Source organism: Alligator mississippiensis, chromosome 1, assembly GCF_030867095.1.
Source record: "Alligator mississippiensis isolate rAllMis1 chromosome 1, rAllMis1, whole genome shotgun sequence".
Classification (NCBI taxonomy): Eukaryota; Metazoa; Chordata; order Crocodylia; family Alligatoridae; genus Alligator; species Alligator mississippiensis.
Window position 1 is genome coordinate 35,743,499 of NC_081824.1, and position 19,042 is coordinate 35,762,540.

At 44.3% G+C, this 19,042-nt stretch overlaps 1 long non-coding RNA gene across 3 annotated transcripts in view; it reads right to left on the minus strand.

Moving 5' to 3' along the window:
* Nucleotides 1-19,042, minus strand: part of LOC106738870 (uncharacterized) — a 77,768-nt gene that overhangs the window by 41,503 nt on the left and 17,223 nt on the right. For 2 of the 3 annotated variants that reach the window (XR_002091850.2, XR_009463030.1), the window contains exon 4: nt 2,136-2,267. The exons of the other annotated variant lie outside the window; for it this stretch is intronic. This is a non-coding gene — a long non-coding RNA (uncharacterized LOC106738870). The remainder of the gene's footprint in view (nt 1-2,135; nt 2,268-19,042) is intronic. 3 annotated transcript variants of the gene reach the window in all.

Sequence of the window (19,042 nt, forward strand, 5' to 3'; positions counted from 1 at the left end):
TAGACTAACCTGCAAAGATTGAATCAATTCAGGCTCAAGATTTTTTAATGTCTGTCCCTAGCCCAGGACACAAGGCAATATTACTCAGGCCAGCACAGGTACTGGCCCCAGTCTCCCATACCCTTACCTGGGACAATTTGCTGGGTGCCAAAGCACACATGCAAGGGCATGCAATGATGCATAAAGCACTGGTAAAAATTTGTGCCACTGCTATGTGTGCCTCTACAAGCCCATGACCCTGCCCATGGGGCCAACCCTACTTGTACTTGGGGCACACCACAGTTAGCTCTCTGTTTGCCCTTAGTCCAGATTCTCTTAGGAGTTCTGTACACTTTGCACTACTCAGGTCACATATTTCCAGTAGAAAATTCCCCCTTTGAAATAATTTTGCTAACACCTAGGTCCACCAGTAACATTCGCCCCTTATAGTACAGAGCCATGTTATGGACAGGAAGGAGCATGGTAAAGCTCAGCTTCTCTAGACCTACTGGGCACATACCCATGAGTGTGCATGTGCATTTCCCTGGAGACAACTGCTAGTTGTCTCCAGGGAACACCCCTGCCCACACACTCTGGCATACAGTAAATTGCCCTGGGTAGGGTAGAGGAGGCTGGGACCAACACCTGGGCTATTCCCAGAAGCCTGATCTGTGGTCCTGGGGGGCCTCCCAGGGCTGCAGCAGTGTTGATATGGGTGTGCAAGCCTTTGCCAACAGCTGGAGCATAGCTCTGGCTTCAGGCTCCAGTTTTGAGTGGCACATGCTGTACCCACATGCACCACCCCCCTTTCTTGGTCCCTTTTTTTTTTTTTTTTTTATACCAGGAGTTGCCAGTATCTAATTTTGCTTCCTCACTGCAAATATGTAGCACAGCAAACCTATTCACATGTGCCATGTGTGTTTTGTGGCACCTCAGAAACCTTTGAGGTGCTGCAAAGTACACATTCCCACTCATGGGGGAGCAGCCACTTAATCCTAATCTAAACTAGCAGGAGCTAATTTAGAAACACTGCCAGACAGCATTGGCACTGAGTTCAATCTAGCCATCACAAGCAGGAAGCTGTAACCTGTTGTCACATCAGGTCATGGGCAGCCAGGCCTGAAGGGCTAACTAGGATCAGGAGGAGCATGTAGAATCCATCAAGTTGCAGGAAGCCGGAAGCTAGGAAGTCAATCCAAGAAGCCAATTCAGAAAGCCAAAAGGTCAGGCAGAGTGCAGAGTCAGGCAGCAAGCCAGACTGGGTACCCAGGTGATCAACCCAGGAGTCAGGGTGAGTGAAAGGATGAGTTTGGAACATGGGCAACTGGTGCCACCTTAGTCAAGGAGGGCATGTGCCCCCCCAGCCACCAGTCAGCAACTGGGGGGGTTCCCTCCACAACCAATCTTACTGACTGGGGGGGGTCCCCCCCACGGCTGATCACGCCAACTGAGAAGCAGCCCAGCACTCCCAGAAGTGGCCGTGGAGCTTCATCCAGTGCTCCCACTCCTTGGCTGGCACTCTCAGGGGATACCAGCACTCCCACCTGCCCCCACCCATCACCTAAGCAGAGAGCGCGGCCTGTCAGGAGGTTCATCAGTGCTTTCAGGGGGTGCCCGTGCAACCCTGTACACCCCCTACACGTCACCACGGGTTTGGAAGTGGAAGAGTCAGGCAGAGCAAGAGCTGGATTGGTTAGTTAAGAGAACAGGCAGAGAGCCAGTAGAAGAACTAGCTATGAGGAACAGCAAGATAGTCTGGGTTAAAATTGAGCCCTATTACCCAGATGCTTCCTTTTCCAGGTCAGGAACTTATACAGCAGGGAGTGGGCAGATAACTGGGCCCAGATGGAGGTTTTCAGCCACCTGTTTCCAATCTAAGCAGTCAGCATGAGAGGTGGCAGACTCAGATGAGCAGGCCTGATCTGAGCAGGCCAAGGTCCTGGCTTCAAGACTGTGGCCTGATGTCTCTTCCATGTCTCAGACAATCTTTCCTGAGTGGAGCAGTGCTCAGGGACAAAAGAGAGCATACCCTTGTTGCTGTCTTAGACACTGTTTAAATTAGATCTTATCTAAACTTTGGAGCTAGCATCCCTGTAGTTACACCATTCTCTGGTAACCAGTTCATAAAAAACTGTTAACAAAAGTATTGGCATTACCATTCCACTGACTTCTACAGCATTACTTTGTGTGTAATTCTGAAACTCCTGAGCAGACCGTTAGCAGCATTCCTCAGACTTCAGGCTTGTCCAACATGCGGCCCTCCAAGCTGTTTTCTGAGGCCCGATGTGCTGCAACAGGAAAAGAAAGTATACACTGTACTTTCATTTCGGGGGGGGGTTATGTGATACCGCTTCCTGTGAGGTCTTTGAATATGGTTCGCCGGCCCACTGGATGATAAAGAGGTTGGACACCCCTGCACTAGAGCAAGGTCTGAATCCCTGAAAAAGTGTTTGTATGTTTACCTATTAGACTGTTTCAGAGGAGGAACTGAGTTTCCCCTCTGTGTTTGGCAACTGCCTAGCTGTTGCAATCTGAATAATAAGAATTTAAGTATAAGTGCCGCTAGCAAAAGAAAACAGTTCTGAGCAATCTTCAGCCTGGAACAATGGATGGGCCAGCAAAGAGCTACTGCATTCTGCTGCAGCAGATGGCACAAGCAATACTACTAATCAGCATTTGTTTCCCTCTTCCCTTTCTAGTGTTTCTTTGCAGTTAAGAAGTTAAGTACAGAATGCTGCATAATTGTATTATCATTAATTGCGGTTAAATAAATAACACCCTATGAGATATGCAGTGATAATTATTTTCTCCACCTCCTTTTCCTGTTAATTTACCCTTCAAATGTATTTATAAATTATGGACTTTAACAGATGGCTGCTTCCATGTGATTTCTCTTTTCTTTTGTCAGCTGCTCTGAAGGATGTTTTCTTCTACTTTGCCTTCCCAGGCCAGGTGGGGAAAAAAAGGATAGTTTATGTTAACTTAACATTTGGAATACAATATAAGCAATTAATTCTTGTAATCATAAATGCTACAGCAAGGAAAGGCCTGCTCCTCTGTTAGTTGAAGACATAAGCCCTAGCAAGAAGATATAGCATGAATTAATCTGATAACAGACATTACATGTATTGCAAGCAAACAGTGATTATTAAGGAAGACTAAGACCAGCATCCACAAAGGGACCCCAGTATGGCAATGCTTAGCCTGACTTTTAGGTGCCCAGCTCCAGAAATGAAATCCACAAACCCCAATTAGACATCCAAGAACCTGAAAGAAAGAATCATAGAATCATAGAAGTAGGGTCAGAAGGGACCTTGTAGATCTTCAAGTCCGACCCCTTGCCTGGGCAGGAGAGAAACTGGGCTCAAGTGACCCCAGCCATGTAGGCATCAAGCCGCTTCTTAAAGACCCCCAGGGTAGGAGCCAGCACCACTTCCCTTGGAAGTTGGTTCCAGATCCTAGCCGCCCTAACTGTGAAGTAGTTCCTACAGATGTCTAATCTGAACCTACTCTCCAACAACTTGTGGCCATTATTCCTTGTTATCTCAGGGGGCGCTGGGGGAAACAAGGTCTCCCTCAAACCCTTCTGGTCCCCCCAGTGAGTTTATAGATGGTCACCAGGTCCCCCCTCAGCCTTCTCTTGTGAAGGCTGAACAGGTTCAGGTCCCGTAGCCTCTCATTGTAGGGTCTGCCCTGCTGTCCCCAGATCATGCGGGTGGCCCTCCTCTGGACCCTCTCAATGTTGTCCACATCCCTCTTGAAGTGGGGCGCCCAGAACTGGACACAGTACTCCAGCTGCGGCCTGACCAGTGTCATGTAGAGGGGGAGGATCACCTCCTTGGACCTACTTGAGATGCACCTGTGGATGCACGATAAGGTCCGGTTAGCCCTGCCGACCGTGACCTCGCATTGTTGGCCCATGTTCATCTTGGAGTCAACGATGACTCCAAGATCCCTTTCTGCCTCTGTGCTCTCAAGAAGGGAGTTTCCCATCTTATAAGTGTGTTGCCAGTTACTACTGCCCAAATGCAGCACCCTGCACTTGTCCGTATTGAAACGCATCGCTTTAACCAAAAATCTGCCTTTCTTGTGATGAATCAAAACCAAAGAGAAAAAAAAAAAGGCATGCCACCACCTTAGCCCCCAGTCAGAGTAACTAACATACTGCAGCACATCCACATCTTGGGGATCTCATCGTTCTCTGTGCTAGGAGCCCACTGCTGCTTGGGTTCTTTCTTGGTACTTCCTTCTTTCTCTGGGAGCTCCCCCTCTCCCTCCTGGAGGGCAAGGTATTTGAGCATCCAGGCATGCGGCTCCTTATAATCAGGTGACCTGTCACTTTGGCACAGCTGTGTTTCTTTACTCCTCATGAATCAGTTTGCCCTACTGCCTGGCTCTGGGCCAGCTCCAGCAGCATTAGTACTCTCCTGTTCTGAACCAAAAGCCTTTGGCTACCTGTTAAAGGTGGACAATGTATATGCTACAACCACTGTCATTTTAAAAGAAAAGAATAAGCCAGGTTTTAAGTCCTCCTAAACAAGAAAGAAGGATTTTTTTCACCTCTCTGGCCACCTCTGACATCGGCCACCTCCAGGGAAGAAGACAGCCTCATCTGCACAGCACAGAGCAACACTCTCACAAAAGGACTCTCAGATCCCCAGGGGAATACACTTTTAGCCTCTACCTCCCCTGTGCAAAATGGAGTTTATTTTCTACCTAGGAGGATTTTTACAATCTTTGATTTCTCTGCAGCCTGGCAGAAGGATGTACTTGCCCAAAAGCTTGCAAAGAAAGGATTTTTTTTTTGCTACTATTTAGTTGGTCTAATAAAAGAACTCCAAGAGCTGAGTTCCTGGAAGTTAAACTTAGACATACCGAACGTCACCAAACCTGTGTCCCCTGGTATATGTGCACCAAAGTGCCCAATGATGGTAACTTGATTCCTTCCTTAGAAGTCCAAATAAAATAACTTATCAGAACTTAAAATAGGCAGGCAAGGTTCTTTGAATAGATGTGATATCTTTTATAAGGGAGGTAAAACTCTCTTCATAACATTAAAATGGGAAGAAGGGAAACATGCACAGTCTGACCGTGGCAGTGGCTTCTACAACCTGTTATGATCCTGAGGGGGCAGGGCCTGGCCCCTATAAACCTGAGAGCCAAGGCCAGGCTAGCAGTTCCCTGCTAGCAGCCAGAGGGGCAGGAGCTCCTGGAGTTAGGGTGCGGAGAGAAGCCTAACAACAAGTACCGCTCGAGCGGAGTTAAGCAATGATGTTAAGTTATAGCCAGGCGGCTTTGGGTTGTGTTTGAGTTATAGCCAGGAGGCTTGAAGTTGTGTTTGTGATATTACACCGGTGGTTTGGGTGAGGCTATAAGGGGTTGGAGGAGGCCTCATAGGGACCCCAGAGAGGTGGGGCCCTAGCGCCAAGAGGGCGCATGATCCTCATAAAGGGACCCACAGTGGTGTGGGGGCCCTAGCGCCAGTGAGGGCGCAGTACTCATGGGGGGGGCTCACAGGAGTGTGAGGACCCCGACGCCAGTAAGGGCGCAACTTGCGGGGTGTGTAGACCCCAGCCCAGAGAGGGGCATTTAAAGAGCCCAGTGTGGGCACAGCAAGTCCCAGAGAAGGGGGACCATTGCGAGGCCCAAGAGGGGCAATGTTTGAGAGGCCCAAGGGGGCAATATGTGAGAGGCCCAAGGGGGGGCAAGATTGAGAAGCCCAGGACGGATGTAGTGAGCCCGGTAACAGGCTAGCACTACGGAAAACCCAGGGCAGGGGCAGGGTGCTACGGTGGACCCAGACCAAAGGGGTTAGCAGCACAGCGCCCCAGAGAAGGGCAGTGCTGCGGTGGTCCCCAGGAAAAGGGGATAGCAGCACAGTGCACCCAGCAAACGAGAGGTTAGCAGTGCGGTGGGCCTAAAAGACCGGTGGCTCGAGAGGACGTCCCAAAGTGGACTAGATTATTTTAGAGAAGGCCCAGAGTGGGCCTCAAGAGTCCCAAAGAGAGGGGCGGTGTTACTAAGAGTCCCAGTGCGGGGCACTGTATTACAGAGAGCCTGGAGTGGGCACAGCAAGAGCCCAGGAAGGGGCGCTAGCATAGAGACCTACAGGGAAGGCCCTAGAGTGGGCTAGATTACAGAGGAGGACCCGAGAAAGTGGGTGTGTATTTTGACCGGACAACGTCTATCCCATCTGCGAGGCTTGGGGTGTGGTATTAGGGGTTGGTAGGAGCCACGCGTAGCCCAGAAGGCTGGGGTGCCGGAGTAGCACCCATCATATGGGGTGACCACAAGAGTCCAGGAAAAACTGCGGGGACAGAGGTCCCTAGTAGCCGTGCCAAAGGAGGAGTAAGGTAGCCTCCCTATTATATTTACCAGCAAGACGTGGCGAGCGAGAATGAGAGGGTGCTTTGGGCCGGCCTTGACGCAGTGCAAGGGACCTCAGGGAGCTCACGGCCCTCCTATAGACCCCGCCGTGACACCCATCTTTTGGAAATGCCCAAAATATAAAAGGTGCCTTTTCATTTTAAGTTTTCACATTTTATCAGGGAAACAGACAGTTTAGAGACAGAGTCAAAGGTACAGGAAATGAGGTGTAAAAGAGTACAACCATTTCAATGAAATATATCAAAACTATCTTTTTTTTTATTTATGTATTTCTCAATAGTAATAATAAGTTACCTAAAACAGATACTTATTTTGACTGTTTCTCTAAGAACTATAACTCCTGAATCCTTTTAAGTAAATGCGAGTCTCCAGGTGCTGTGGAGGCAGGTTTTGTGACTAGAAGACATCAGAAATTGTCAGTCTGCTGAGGAATTGAAGGAAAGAGAGAGCACTCCCTTTGTGCCCTCACTGAGACTCACATGGTAAAAAAAGCAGAGCTGAGAGCTCTATCATCCTTTCAGATGAGACCTTCCAGGAAGAATCCCTAGTAGCACAGTTCAAATACAGCCCTCCCAAGGGACCTCCACAGGAAGGGTTTCAATGAGGGCATTTGCCTCCTCTTAAAAACACTTCAAAGTTTTTACTGTAAGTCAAGACAGCATGGAGGGTGGGGGAGTCCAAGAATTTGGCCACAGTGCAAAATATTCAAAAAGTGAAAATAAACAATCCAAGATGAGTGAAATATAAAGAGTAGACAAGATCTACTTTTCTACCAGTAGACAAGTAGATTACAAGCCTAAGGCCACCTCCCTTCCATAAGGTCCAGCTTCCATTAATGTCCATGGCAGCTGGGTGCAATAAATTAACCTGTACCACATACATTTTTCAGTTCATTCCTTCTTCATTCATCTGTCTGACTACTAGCCAGTAAAGACTTCTGTTAGAAATGTCTTGAAATTGTTTCAACAACTAACTGGAATTCCTATGAATTATCTGCTGTTCAGTGTATAAAATAGCTCTGCTGAAAATTATCATGTTTATATTTACAGGACACTGGCACATATGCAGATAGGATCAAAAATTGTTAGTTATATGATGCCAGCTTTATATATAGGAAAAATTCAGTAATTAATTAGCACAGTTCATAACAATACCCATTTACCTACAATGAGATGGGCTTAAAATGAAAAACATACATGGAAAAGCTCAGAGAAATTCAGAAACTAGCTAAATAATTCTCCAAGCCAACAGGTTCATAAAATAAATGCCATTAGAATGGGTGAAAGAAAAGAAGTTTACCAAATAAAAATGGTAGGCTTTGATGTGTTTGGGGTTTTTATTTACCAGTTGTTCTTCACTTATCCAATATTCTCCAAAAGAGGCACATGTAAAATATAGTGGGTGTGTCTACACATCCATTTATGCTGGCTTAAATTTCCTGTGCAATAAATTACTGTGCAGTAAACAGGAATGGGTCAGCATTTACACGTCAAGGCACTAAGGCACATTAATGCTGTGTGTGGACTGACTTGGGACCAAAGTCAGTCCACACACACAGTGTTACTGCTCAGTAAGGCATCTACAGGTACGTTACTGTGCAGTAACTAATCAAGAATAAATTTGATTCCTGCATGATACAAGTATCAAATTTATGCTCAAATCAGCGTAAATCACCATATTTACTTCACAGTACGAGCATGCACGTGTAGACACATGCCCGTACTATGCAGTAATTTTGGTTACGTGCCCAGTGAGTCTAATACTGCACTAAAAACTCCTCCCAAATTTTGTGGGAAATGTTTTGAGTACACAAGAAATTTAGTAATGGAAATAATGTTTGAAGATTTTTATGAAACATAGCAAAGTTACCTGTACTCTACCACAATTAAATGAAGAGACTCCCTATTAAAATGTGATTTTTGCTGCTGCTAAAATGTTTTAATATTCCACATAAGTATGGTGCTTTAAATACTCCACAGTTTATGCCCCTACACAGGTAGTAAATATTGAATGTGGACTCCAAAATATACTACTTTAACATAAAAGCTAAATAATGGTGTTCTGTTAGAGGTTTAAAGAGCAAAAACCTTAAGGCTGTAGTCCTGGGCCCTGTATGCAGTAAGGATGTATGCAGTCAACAGTCATCCCCATCATGTAACTAATGCACCATCAATATTTCATGCATACAATTTCAGATGACTAAATAGCTTTCTGCAAGTTGCATAATTTCCTCATAATCTCAGTGCTTCTTGTCCCATTTAAAGCTAAGTACTACCATTTTAAAAATGCCTGTGCAGAAATGATTCAGTTTAGCCAAGAATAACTGTACCTGAGACTGCCCCCAACCTTCCCTGCATTACTACACATTTTTATACCACTATAAACCATTCACCCCGGTGCAAACACCAAAATGATGCCAGGCAATAGATCTTAAAAATCATTTTGCAATGTGTGGTCTTCAGTTACTAAGAAAATGAGAGAGAGAAAAGCTAAGCTGTGACATATGAGGTGTGCTATGTTTAGGAAGGCTAATGAAACTGAGGGCTCAGCCATTAACCTTCAAGGAAGAGAAGCTAGGCCTGGTGCTTTAAAAATTACAGGGGCCAATATTTCACCATGACAAGCATTAGTAATGAATAATTAAGTGTTTAATATAATATTGCTTTGTTGAAAAATGATAATTTTACAATTGATGGCCCTTAAACCTATTCAGTATTATTATGCTGCATTTAAAAGTGGGGGGGGGAGGGGTGGAAAGCATTGATGGAATAATCTTTTTTCTTTTTTTTCTTTTTTCTTTTGGATGGCTGGGCTGGAGCAGTTATGGTTATTAGGTTCAAAATCTTTTCAGAGCTGAACAGTGGCCCTGCTGAGAGAATTTCATGAAAAATTTAAGAAGGAAAATTCAACCTGGAACAGTCTTATGTCTCAAGCCAGCTCGCCTGAGGTCAAACTGTGTTTTCCCCCATAATACTCAGTTAATGTCAGGGTGATAAATCATTCAGCAGATGCAGATGCTGAAACCCTCCAAAATGAAACTTTAACAACTTCACTCAAGAACTTATTCTGATTAAGTGATGCAGTTATTTAAAACAATTTGACAGACCCTCTATTACTTAGCTGCCCATAAGGAAATGTTTATTACAAAGAAAATATTTGATTAGTACATTGTTTAAACTGTACTGTAAGAGCTCTCTTTGCAGTTAACAAAATTAGTTAGGATGACCTAGACTATAGAGCCTCATTTCCATTCCTATATCTTCCTCACCTTCCCCTTGCTCCTGCTGCTGGTTGTAAGAATCATAACATTTTATTAAAAAAATAAATCTTGGAGATTTTATGGAAGAGAAACAGAAGATTTTGCCATCCTGTATCAGACTAGGGCTATCCAGCTTCTGAGTGGCTGGGGGCCACAGGCCCCCTAGTCACATGCCCTGTGACCCATGCACTGAACCATGCAACCTCCACCCCCAGCCACATCGCATGGCTTGCTGACATACTGTGCAAGCCCTCTGACCTATAATTTTCCCCTGTGCAGATGTGCCATGCAGCTCCCCTCCCTCCCTCCCTCCCTCCCCCAAGCTGTGAGGAAGGTGACTCCTGCTATGTTGCACTGCACTGCACCTCCATGCTGCACAGGATCCCCAGGTTCCCCTGAGGCCCTCCAGCCATAGGGTCCCTCAGCCCTGTGAGCCATGCCATGCTGCCCCACCCCCAGAGGCAGGGCAAACAGCAGAAGCTGGAGGAGGTGGGTGAACCCAAGGACTCTGGCAGCAGCAGGAAAGCAGAGGAAGTGATGCCTGGACCAGAAGCCTGGGGGTCACACATTAAACACTCAGGGGGCGCGTGTGGCCTGTGAGCTGTCAGTTGGACATCCCTATACCAGAACATTAGTCCACTAAGTAGTCCCTTTTATAGAGGCCACTATTTGATGTCACAGGGATAAGTAAATGAATAAATAAGCAAACCCTATATGTGGCTGATCAAATTACGCACAGGGGAAAGAAAGACTCCTTATTGTTTCCAAGGGTGATTATTTTTGATGCTGAAGTAGTCTAAGGATCCTTAATCCTTAAATATAGCAATGATCAATAGTCTAATTCCATCTCTCCTACAGAATAATGGGAGCAAGGGTTCTCAAGACATTGAGAAATCAGGCTTGATATATATATAAGTATTAATATATATAAATAATATATATTAAAAATAACAGTATTAATATCCTATATATACATACACCTATATGATATTAATGCTAATATTAATATTAATACTGTTCAACAGCTATTCTATCCAAAAAAATAGGATCTGGGCTAAATTTGCCACTGGAATAACTAGGTGCAACAATACGGATTAAGAAAGTTGTACTCATGTATACCAATGGTAAATCTTACCCTTTGACTCCACAAAGGGTAAAATTCAGAGGATTTCACACCAGTCCTTCTACAAGCCCAAATGAATGTACTTCTTCCTCAGGACAAAAAAAAATCAAGAAGGGGACTATACTAGCTAGATAGATATCAGCTAGAAGGGACAGAATGCAGCCTACAATGGTCCAGTACCAAATGACAACCAGAATTACAATTGTCTTTCATGAGTTGAAAGAAGAAAGCACTTGGAGACCCTACTGGGAAAGGTTGCTTTGAGAATCTGAACTAGGGATGGGTATTTGACCAGTAAAAAAATACTTGGTCAAATTAGTCAGTCAAATATGTTCAGCATAAATTTATTATTTATGGTCATACTATGGTCACACCCTGTTCAATCTCTCTTTCAGCATTCACTCTCTGCTGCTATGTGACATAGGAGACTAGGCAAGATGGACCTCTGATCTGACCCAGTAAATGGCAGTTCTTATGTTCTTATGCTGTTCTTATATTTAACAGTAACAAGAGACTATAGTACTAAGTAGGTTAGACTTTGACTTTTAAGAGGCGTTTATTCCAGGGAGGGTGACAAATCGGGGCCAGTAAAGATTATGTACAGGTTGGTCCGAACACCTGGGCCTCATGGACATGGTCCTGGGCTCACGGCCTGCAAGGCCTGCCTGTACACTCTAGACTAAAAAACCATAGCGAGCCAAAGGTCTATTTGCATATTTACATTTCTGCCAGTGGGGACACACATGGGGGGCCTCAGGGCTCGACCCATGTGAAGCAAAGTCCAAGGCCTCGGCCCGCTGGACGCATTGCCGCAGCTTGAGCAGCCGGGGGTGTTACAGGGTGAGGAGCAGGCGCTCCGCCTTGACTCGGCAGAGTGCCCCCTTGAGGGCCCAGCATTCCTCGAAGGTGGGCACCGTCCACCGCAGGACCGCGTGCTCAAACTCGAGCGAGAGGCAGGCCCGCACCAGCAGGCAGAAGAGCTGCAGGGCGTCGACCATCCCGGTCCCGGCGAGCCGGTTTCGCCGGCTCTTCAGGGTGGCCATCTTGGCCTGGCCCAGCAGGAAAGAAAGAAAGAAAAGACAGTTTTTAAAAAGTAGTTATGCTAAGTAGGCAGCTAGCCAACTTCAAGCCTTTAGCTGTTTGCATTTGGATCTACCCGCAGTCACAGCAAATGTCCAATAGAAGATGCTCTTCTATGTTTCTAGCTTAGGTTCTTTCCTCAGCACAGAGTAGTTTCTACATACCCATGCGGCTTAATGGGAGGGGAAAAGGAAAGGAAGTCTGGAAGAGCTCAGGGGAGCCTACTCCTAAATGGTGTGTAGATGTGTGTGTGTGAGTCCTGCCTTTGCTATCATGACACAGGTACAATCAGAAAGGTAGGCTGCCATCTACACAAGGGCATTCATGGCTTTGTGCAATGCTGTAGCAAGGGAGGGGTGGGGCGCGAGCAGGGCAACCACCCCGGGCACTGAAGCGAAAGGGCACCAACAGGCACTGCCCACCTGGGAGGTAGTACAAGACGGAGCCGCGTTTGTTTCGTTTGGTGGAGCAGAGGGCAGCTCCTGCCACTTTGTGCACTCCCGGGCAAGTGTGGTGGGGCACATGCCCCCTGGATCTGTGCATGGGGACAGGGTGGGCTGCCACTGCAAGCTCTTCCCCTGGTGCCAAACTCCCTTGCCACGGTACTGGCTTCATGAAACATTTGACAAATTTTAACTATGGTGCAGTAACAGGCAGTAAACTGACCAGTCAGTTGACATTATCTGAACAGTCAATTGACTAGCTTGCCAAACTTAGTCTGTACTCCCAAAGCACAGTTCATGGGTGTCACAGAGAAAGTAGTTTCTGGACAAAGGTAAAAATCCAGTTCTTTTTCTGAGAGCTGAAGACCTGGCTGGATGATAACCTTCAGATCCAGAGTCAGCACGTGCTTATTTTTATAAACAACAACAACAAAAAACACTAAAGGGAAAGTTTTTGTTGTTGTTGTTTTCCAAAACCACCCAACATTGTCTTAACTCTTCACTACAGTGCTGAAAAATCACTCTCTACACAACATCCAGTTCTTATATGGCACTTTTCATCAGTAGATGCAACAGTCTATAGTGGCCAAAAAATCTTGAACAAGCAATCAAGAAAGGAGAAAGAAAAATACAATAGAGACAAGTTTGTAACTGGAATTTACTTCACGCATGCAGCTTGTAAAGCTCAGGGTGCACAACCACAATAGGAGCTATTCTTTCTGGCAGAGCTAGGGAACCTTTGATACACTGAAATGAAACAAAAACTGGCCTTCTTCCTGCTTCGTTCACTCCAGGTAACCAGATCATGATGAAACCAAAACCATTCTGTTCAGCATATTGCCTAAAGTTTGAGTTTTCACTGGGTTATTACGAGATGTACACAAATAATTTTTTTCCCTAAAATGTAAAAACGTAAACATTTTACAGAGCTGTTAATGAGATCTTAATTTGTTCAGCTACCAGTTAAACCTGGTATGTGCTCTGTTTGTAAGTGTGTGCTTCTGTACTATATTTCTACATTCCTATATAATACTGACTTGAAAATATATGCTCCGTATTGTCTGAATACTGACATAGCATGATTGACAATGTCAGTATTCAGACAAGTTCACATTTGAAACATATTTTATGATTTAATCTAGTAATCCTTTACTCACAAAGTTAGGATGAAATCCTGGCTTCACAAGTGACAAAATCCCCTCCAACTTTAATAAGGGCAGGGTTTCACAGTCATATTTATCTCACAAGAGTCTCAAAGTTTTCTGGTCTCCACATTTGTCAGCTAATTCAGTTGGTCTATACAGTACATCTCTACCCTGCCTTCTGCTTCAAATTTGCAAATACAATAGAAGCAGAAGCCATCTTGCAGCATCTCCATGCTTCTGTTCCAGGCAAAAAAATCATTTTCCCTAATTAAACACACATCCCAATTTTGGACAAGTGATTACTGGGGGAAAGCTGTGTGAATGGTATGCAGATTAATGCATTTAATTCAGTTCTCTCATTTACACTCAGTTTAACTCAGTCCTCTTGACTTCAGCTGAATGTGTCTATGATGCCCTACATATAAATTAACTAAGTTTTATACACTAATCTTATATTGCAACATGCGGTAAGATTAAATTTGTGGTGAGAAGAAATCACTTGTACTCTTTTAGTAACCAAATTATCTTTTAATAACAAATACTGAGCTTTCATCTCTTCTCTGAAAGTGCCTCATCTCTTTCAATTCCTATGCCATGGAAAGTAACCAATGTGTGAATAACCCAGAGAGCAAAAACTGAAAAGAAAGGTAAATAGTGACCTTCTTAATATAATTAGCAAGCAATAATGGAAATCTAGGGAAAAAAATAAATGAAGGTACGAGAAAATAAATCCTTCTGTAGGAAGTTATTGAATGTTAGGAAACAGGTTTCTATGGGCTGGAGAATTTCACTGGATTTTCTTTCACCTATATTGAAAGAACTGCTTGGAAGGCATCCACTTGAAGTACTGCTAAGGGAAATACTGTTGTGTTCAGTACATAAAACAGGTTCTGAAGCACCTGTTCTGCAATTTGTAGCCTGCAGTTATACCCCACAGAAAGTGCTCCGCCAAAGCATTTGCTCACAGTACATATACAGTCTTCTATTTGCAGAAACGTCAGCACTTCCAGACAATGCCTGTTGAAATACTGTAGTATCAGCATGACTGAACTGCTGTTCACTTGCTTAACATTCCTTTATTTTTATCACATTTTCAGTCATGGTTAATCTCAGGGGAGGACCAGGTGGACAAGGCACTGGGTTTAGCCTCAAGAAACTAGGGTTTACTTTCAAATCTATGCACAGACAATTCTGTCTGGCCTAAATCAATTCACATGTACAATGGGACTAAAATATTACTACCTCAGAGCAGAGGGGGTTGTAAAGGATTCTATGATGAAGGCTACATCTAAATAGACAGAGAACTAATTTCATCTCTCAAATTGCTATGCAGAGACAAAATATGCCTTGGTATAATTTACATAAATTTTGTATGCAAATATAAATACACTAAAATTCGAAAGAGATGGATGCTCAATTTGCCAAGACTGACCAATTGCTTATTCCTCTGCCTCATCACTAGGTAGAAGGGGAACAAAGAGCAAATGCAGTGACCTTGGGGTGAATGCTGACAGACCTAAACTACTATACCTTACAATGGTACAATTATACTCCTGCTTCTTTCCAGGATAATTCTCCAATAGAAAGAGAGACATTATCCTGGTTTAGACATTTCTGGCATCTCTCCCCTAGATTTTTATAGCAGCACTAATGTGCTGTCTGTCCAGTTCTTTAGGATTAGTATAAAAATTGCATCCAGGCTGAGTGAAGGAATCTGTGTGCAATTTAGGCAACGTTCTGTTATTTTTAATATATGCCACACTTGAAAAATAGTAAGCTAAAAAAAATTAGGAAACTTAAAACTAAGATACAGCTGGGATACAACCAACACTCTTTTCAAATTACTTCCTTTTTATAGGTGATCCTACCAGATCTAATACATAAATAAAATGATCCAGTGAACTTCAACAGAATTTATGCCTGGACTATGTGTCTGGGGCAAGCCTGCAGCAGTCTGAGTGCATTTTATTTTGTCATTCTAATTTCACAATAAATTTTCACATGTCTCTGTGACACCTTTGGCAGCAGGGCTTGCTGCTTTTAGCAGAAGGCATTGGAGAAAATGCTCCAAAAATCTCACACGCTGCCTTGCGTGCATGTGAAAATGGGTTCATTGTAGAATTTGCTTAGATTTTGTGGGACAAAAGATTCCAGCCTCAATGCAGGCACCATCCAACCCTGAAATCCCTGTGGATGAATCAATACCTTGAAGTGTAGCCATGACAACCATGGAGATCAAATAGGCTCAGCACACACAGTATTCACAGCATTGATTTTTCAGCACAGGACAATACAGAGCTCTCTGTGTCTGAATATGGATGAAAAGTAGCTGGCTGAAGCAGAATCCTGCAAAGAAGACTGAAGTGATACCAGTGAAGAGAGAGAAGCACTTCAAAGAAGTCATCACCATCATAAAATCACTCTCCAGTAAGGCGTCTGTTCTCTGATCATTAAAGCAGATTGCAGCAGTGGACTGAACAGCGGACTTCGGAATACTACCTAGCCACCGTCACAAAAAATTCCCATTTTCTGCCCCATTTTGTTGAAATCAAACTTCACTGTTCGTCACTGTGGTGACATCAAGGCTTGACAACTCTCTACCTAGGGTATGAAACCACTATCCTTAAAAACTCATAAACAATTAAAAACCTGTATCTGATTCACAGCACAACAGTCCATCTGCTCAGCAACACAGGCCAGCAAGAATATATCACTGCAGTTTTCCATTTGTTCTCTAGACTTCTCTTGAATTTGGATTCAAAGATTTGGTCCTAATTTGCAAAGTCTTCTGAAATCATCTGCATGATCATGATCTCTAGTGACCTGAAGAAGTTTAACGCAATTAACTAAAGCTATAATCCTGCATAATCATGACCTTTTATGACAGCTACATTCCAGCTGGAACAATACACATGTCAAACTCAAGAGAGCAACTTGTATATACAAGAAGCAAAACATTCAGGAATCTGGAATTCACTTGCAGAAAAGGCTAAGGAATGACTGCAAACCTCACTGCATTCATGGCAAGTTACAACCTCCCCTTTCCCCCCTTCTACCCCTCCTTTCTGACCTAGCTTTTCTAAATTAACGCATAGCATAAACAATATTCAGGCATTGCTGACAAAAGAAACAAGTAGGACTGGTAAGCAGCATTCCCACTGATTCTGTTTTTTGGGTGGAAATTGTATTTGCATTTATACAATTTGGGCAGGAGGGAAAGGGAAATATCCATTTTCTATGGAAAATGTCAGCATTCGTTAAAAAAATAGTAGACCCAAAACCTGAAATATTTCTCTTCAGGAATGCTGCCACCAAACCTTATTGTAGCTATATTTCAGCTACTTTATGAACACTCTTCCCTGTGGACTATCACATGTTCCCTGCCCAGTCTATATTTCTTACCATGCATCATGAAGCTTAGCAACAAGAGAGATTGTGGTGTATCCTGGGAGATATAGTTCAGAGAAGGAGTCTGGGCCAGAAAAGAGAACAAAAGTACAACAACACCAAAACTACAATTCTCAAGAGGCAACATGTTGGCATTTGTTAGTCAAAGTTTTCAGTTTTCAGGTGATTTTTGTTTTATTTTGTTTTCTGTGGGAAAGAAAAATCTAATCATTTCTTGCCTTCCTATTTTGGGGCAGTGAGATACTAATAAGATAAGAGATATTAATAAGAAATAAAGGAGTAAACTTTACGTCCAGTAATGGAGGTCAAAACAAGAACCATAAAAACGTTTCTTCAGTTATATTAGGGATATAGAAAATATTTGTACCGGCTTTCTGGTGCAACCCTGGTTCCACTCTGGACTAGCACTGTGTTAACTAGTGTAGTGTCCTGGTGGGACCCTGGTTCCACTCTTAACTAGTGCTGGGTTGCATTAATTCCAGCCTGAGTCAGAGTAAGCAATTATGGCTCCTTTGTCTCTTACAGTCCTATGTCCATTTAGCCTATAGAAAGAGTAATAAAATACTAAGGTTTGTAATTTCCTGGATCCACATATAATTGGGGGGATCATTTGGGGTGTATGTTCTTTAGGGCAGGGTTTATGTATTTGCATAGTGTTTCCACAACCTGAATTACTATGAAAGCTGCCAGAATGCAAATAGGTGTTACTATTACTATTAAACTCTGCATGAACAACATGCACTCCCAAAGGCTGGGGGGGGGGGGTAGGTGACTACCCCAGGCAGCAGCGGTGGTGTAGGCAGCAGGGGAGGTGAGCACTGACCAGCAGTCGGCAACCACCCACAGATGCCGCTGGCAGTGTCGGTGGCAAGGGGGGGAGGGTTGGCAAGTAGTAACCGCCCGCAGGTGCCACCACCAATCTCAGGGGGTGCACGTGCACCCTCTTGCACCTCCTATGCATCACCAATGAAACTCCGGGCCCTCTGACATAGTAAAACTTTGTGGGATGTACTTATCTCCTCCTCCCTCAGCTTTTTCTCCAAAAAACAGGGGCAGCCACAACCCATCCTCCCTCTCTGAACAGTTCTGAACTCTGAAGCATGCTCTCAACAGAAGCCCGGGGGGGGGGGGGGGGAAGGGGGATTGTACTATGGTCTAGGGACAGACATTCAAAAAGCCTGAGCCTGAATTGATTCAATATTTGTAGGTTAATCTAACCTGGCTAGGCTAAATCACTTTGTAACTGAACTGACATCGCAGAAATGCAGGCACATGCCTGCAGTGGCTCAAGCTAAAAGATTGGGGGTGCTAGAGCAGCCCTCCCTTCCTTCCATAGCACTGACTTGAAGGGGATATGGCCAGGTCCCGCAGGACACTCTGATTAGCCCAGCAGGGAATTGATACAGTGTTTTTCACCCCTAACTCAGTGTTTATCACCCCATTAAGAAAACAATGAGGGACATTACCAGCTACTTGTTCATTCTGCCTGTTGATTCTACCTGTTGATTCAGTACAGACCATAGCCAGCATGTGGTCTGCTATCTAATACACAGACACATGTCTGCAAGGCAGAGGGGAGGGGGGAATTCCTGCTTAGCAGGGAGTGGTAAGGGCGAGGAGAGAAGCAGCCCCCAGTCTCTGGAGCCGCAGCCAGGGAGCAGAGGGGAGGGGTCAGCCCTGCTGTGAAGCAGAGAGCCCTGCCCAGACCAGAAAGCATGCTGGGATGCTGGGGGAGTGTGATTTATCTTAAATCAGCAAGGGGTCTAGGACAGACATTGCATAAACTGATTTGAGCCAAATCAATTAAGTCTGCTACTACATTCAATCAGGTTTATCTCAAACAGGTTTCAGCCATTTTCAAACTGGTGTATGTGCACTGAACATTTATTCTGTTACTGGTTTAAGCCAGTTTCTGATCACTTAAACTGGTTTATGTGTGAATAGGTAAGGCCTATACTGAGCTCACAGAGGCAAGATCTGCCCTTTGGCTAATCGCAGATATCACCAAAGCCCACCAGTTACCAGGTTTTTTATATGTAAATAAATGTAGGGATGCCAGCACCAAGACATATTCTGACCTTTGCTTTGTTGTCTGAAAGACTGGGAAATAAAGATTCTGGCATTACCAGTGAAAACCTGGCACATGTCCCACTGGTACAAATACTGCCTGTGGGGCTGCAGTTGTTCCATGTTTTGTAAGGATATTGACATGTGCTAA